Below are 4,850 nucleotides of genomic sequence, written 5' to 3'. Positions count from 1 at the left end.
GTGAAAATTTGAAGATAAAACATGATTTTTGACTTTAAAAATAATTTGAGTTGACCACGGTCAATATTTTGTGAAAACCACATCAAATCGGTATTTTGATGATTCTGGTAGGTCCGTAGCGTGATTTTGGACTTGGGCGTATGTCCGGAATTGAAATTGGAGGTCCCTAAATTGATTTGACTCATTTTGCCGAAAACTAGCATTTTGAAAGTTTGAGAATTTATTAAGTTTGACCGTAAGTTGACTTCTTAGCTAAAGGGTTCGGATTTTGATGTTGAAACTTAGAATAGGTCAGTATCTCTATTTGAAACTTGTTTGAGAAATTTGGTATAATTCGGAATTAAATTGACATGATTCGGACGCTTAAATATTATTCTACTTGTTCTTTAGTTTACTTTGAACTTTCATTTGTTTTGAGGGTTGATTTGTTGATTTATATGTTATTTTGATGATTTTATTGCACGAGAAAGTTCGTATGCTATTTTTACACTTGTGTGCATGTTTCATTTGGATCCCGAGAGTCTCGGGTGCATTTTGCTAATATGAAGATAACTGGTGCACTTCTGTTGCTGGTGTTCTGCTGCAGATCTCGTATTTGCAAGGTCTGGCTCGAAATTGCGAGCCTCGCTTTTACGAACAAGAGTTCGCATTTGCGAGCAGGGCCTAGGATCGGGTAACCTCGCATTTTTGAGGAAATGATATGCAATTAGAAACAGCTCAGGATCGCATTTGCGATCACTTGGTCTCATTTGCGATGCCTGGCAAAACTGTACTCCTTTCGCAATTGCGAATGCGCTGGTCGCATTTGCAAAGGTGGGAACTTCGCATTTGCAACTTCTGTGGCTCTGAAATAGGGTTCACATTTGCAACTTTTGTCTCGCATTTGCGGTGTTCGTAATTGCGATACCTGCAGCTGGGTAAAAGAGGGGAAATGGAATTTAGCTCATTTCACACTATTTCTCAACCCTAAACACTCTAGAGACGATTTTCCAAGAGGCTTTTCTTCCCAAATTTATTGGTAAGTGACTTTAATCCATTTCCTTTCAATTACCCATTACATTTCATGAGATTTCAACATCAAATTTAGGATTTTCATGTTAGAATTAGGATTTGGGAAGAATTGGAGATTTTTTATAAAATTGAGATTTAGACCTCATATTGAGGCCGGATTTCGAAACGAATTATATAATCGGACTCGGGAGTGAATGGGTAATCCGATTTTGGTCTGAACCTCGGGTTTTGACCAAGTGAGGCCAGGGTTGACTTTTGTTGACTTTTTTAAAAGTAATCAAAATTAAACTTTTTTATTTGTGGGTAGTTTCTAAAGCTTATTTTGAATTATTTGGTCCGTAATTTGCTAGATTTGGTTGGTTTGGTGGCTTATTCAAAAGTCAAGGCCGTGGTTGATTGATTGCATGAGTTGCGGAGTGAGGTAAGTGTTGGGTCTAACCTTGATTTGAGGGAATTAGGGAACCTTGAACTACGTGTTTTGTGAATTATGTGGGAAATGGCGTATATGCAAGGTGACAAGTGTATATACGCCGTTAAGATACTTGCTTCCATGTTTTCGTTACTTCATGATATACTTTGTTTCATGCCTTAATTGCTTCATGCTTTATTTCTATACCATAATTGTTAGTTGTCATTTAGCTATTCCTGTATTAAATTGTACATCCCTTCCAGGATTCCATGCTTATTTTCTAATTGCTTTACTTGCATATCTAAATTGTCATATGTCTTACTTGCCTTATAGTTTTGTAGTATTTGTTTCTCTCTATAACTTGGTTTCACTTGTATGAGTTGGCCAATTGTTAGATACCGATGAGTTGGTAAGGTTGAGACAGCCGAGTTGTTAGAGATTCTTTGATTATTATGTGATTCTTCGTTGGTTCGTACATTCACTCTCTTGATGTAGAAATTGTTGTAAATCTTGGTTGTTGAATTGCTATTGTTGATTGAAATTGTTTGGGGAGCCGGTTGCATGCCGCAACGAAAATTAAAATGTAATGAATTGAAATGGAGGAATGAGGGCAGATTATGATATTGAAAGATAATGATATGGTGGGATCGAGTTGCAAGCCGCAACGGATTTTGTATGTTGTAATTGTTTGTGACTGTTGGATTTACCTCGGTATTTTGAGATGAGTTTATGAGATTTGTTATTCTAGGCTCTCGGGTAGTTGGATTTTGAGTTCGTTGTTATGAGTTAACTGCTTTATTCTCATTCCTGTTATTATTATTATTATTATTATTATTATTATTATTATTATTATTATTATTATTATTATTATTATTATTATTATTATTATTATTATTGTGTACATATTATTTTAGGTGACCCACCTTAGCCTCATCACTACTTCATCGAGGTTAGGCTCAGTACTTACATAGTACATGGGGTCGGTTGTACTCATACTATAATCTGCACTTGTTGTATCGATACCGGAGTTGGTCCCAAAAGTGCTGCATGAGATTTCTTAGATCTAACTATCAGTGGAGACTTAAGGTACAGCTGCACAGCGTCCGCAGCTCTGAAGTCCCATTTCTATATCATCTTAGCTATTTATTTTGATTCAGACAGTTATGCTTTATACGGACTATTATTTGTATGTAACGACCCGACCAGTCGTTTCGAGTATTATAGCCTCGTTCTCCCATGTATAGCTTATTGTGTGCTCACTTCTTGTTACGTGACTCCGTGGTAGTCGGTTTGGCTCCGGGGATGTTTCAGAATGAGATGGGACATTTAGTCCCAAGGTTGGAAACCTAAGTTGAAAGAGTTGACCAGACGATGACTGATGTGTAAATGACATCAGAACTGAGTTTTGATAGTTTAAATAGTTCCGTATAGTTATTATGGACTTAGGAGTGTGTTCGGATATTGATTTGGAGGTCCCTAGATGATTTTAGCTTAAATTGATAAAAGTTGGGAAAATTGAAGATTGTAGAGTACAGAGGTTTGACCGAGAGTTGACTTTGGGGTTACCGGGCTCGGATTTTGGTTCCGGAAGTTGGAATAGGTTCATTGTATCAGTTATGACTCGCATGCAAAAGTTGAGGTCAATCAGAGTTGATTTGATAGGTTTTGACATCGATTGTAGAAAATGAAAATTCATTAGTTTCAATAGGCTTGAAATAGGGTGCAATTCGTGTTTTTGATATTGTTTAATGTGATTTGAGGCCTCTACTAAGTTCTTATCATGTTTTAGGACTTTTGGTATGTTTGGTTGAGGTTCCGGGGGCCTCAGGTGGATTTTAGAGGGTTAACGAATCGCAATTTTACTTAGAAGATATGTTGAAGTGCTTCAGGTCTAGTGTCATCGCACCTGCGGAAGGATTAACTGAAGGTGCAGAGTCACAAAAGCGGCTAGGTGTGGCAGGTGCGAAAAGGGAGAAGGCAGTTGGGAAGAGCAGGTGTAGAGGAGAAATCCGCAGAATCGGTTCCTGCGCGAAGTGCTCCGCAGACGCGGAGCTGGGCAGTGTAGTTAGGATCTCAGAAGCAATGGGTTTGTCCGCAGATGCGGTCCCGTAGGTGTGAATAGGGGACCAGAGGCGTGCGAGGTCGGGTATATAGTGTTCTTCACAGAAGCGGTTTCGCATATGCGAAATTCTTAGCCGCAGGTGCGGTTTCGCTGGCCAAAGTGATATAAACAAGGGTTAGAGTAATTTGTTCATTTTTCAAACTTGGGAGCTCGGATTGAGGCACATTTTGAAGGCTTTTTCGCTATATTTTGAGAGGTATGCAACTTTTGGTCATTTTTATCTATTTATATTGAATACTCATTGAATTTCCCCCATAGATTTGGTATTTTTTGAGGTGAAAATTGGAGATTTTTGACCCATATATTGGAGAGTAATAATTGTAGATTTGAGTGATGATTTTGGTGTCGGAATTTGGTAATTTTGTTATGGTAGGACTCATGGTTGAATGGTGTTCAAATTTTGTTAATTTTGTTGGATTCCGAAACGTGGGCACGGGGTTGACTTTTTGAGTTGACTTTTGACTTTTGTTAAAGAACTTAGCTTATTCATATGGAACTGATTCATATAATTCGTGTTGATTGTATTGAATTGTTCGTGGCTAGATTCGAGTCGTTCAAAGTCCGATTGCAAGGCAAGGGCTTGTTGGAGTATAGATTTGTATGGTTTGAGGTAGGTAACACTTCTAAACTTGGTTTTGAGGGTATGAATCCCCGAAATACGTGTTATATGGTTGGTGTTGAGGTTACGCACTTGATAGGTGGCGGGCGTGTGGGTATGCACCATGAAAATTGTGACCCGGTCGATTTTGTGGTACTGTGTAGTCATCAAGCCTTGTTGCTATTCATGTGATCTTTGTGTTAAAGTAATTGATTTGCAATCCATGTTAGAAATCATGTTTAGGCTATATGCTTATCCTATTGAGACCTACTAGGGTCCTTTCTGCTATTGAATTATTTTCTTAAATGGACATTTTGTACTCAGTCACATCAATCATTTGCATATCATAGCTCTGTCTCTGTTACTATTTGTTGTTGTATCATATATCATTGTTTGGGTTGATTAGCATGAGATTTGTGAGCCCGAGAGACTGGAGAGATTGATGACTGAGTTGGGGCCTGAAAGTCGTGTTGTGAGAGAGGTTGTGGATCGGGCTACACACCGCAACAAGCTTTCTTAGCTTTATATATATTATTATTATATGGATCGGGCTGCATGCCGCAACATACCTTTTAGGCTTTATTAGTATGGGATCAAGCTGCACGTCGCATCAGGACAGATTGGCTTTATATTAGCGCTTGGGCAGGATCCGCCCCTCCGAAGTCTGACATACCAATAGTGAGAGCTTGTACTATACAGTGCTGAGTGAC

This window comes from Nicotiana tomentosiformis, chromosome 4 (assembly GCF_000390325.3).
Source record: "Nicotiana tomentosiformis chromosome 4, ASM39032v3, whole genome shotgun sequence".
Classification (NCBI taxonomy): domain Eukaryota; kingdom Viridiplantae; phylum Streptophyta; class Magnoliopsida; order Solanales; family Solanaceae; genus Nicotiana; species Nicotiana tomentosiformis.
This window is presented reverse-complemented; position numbering follows the sequence as displayed.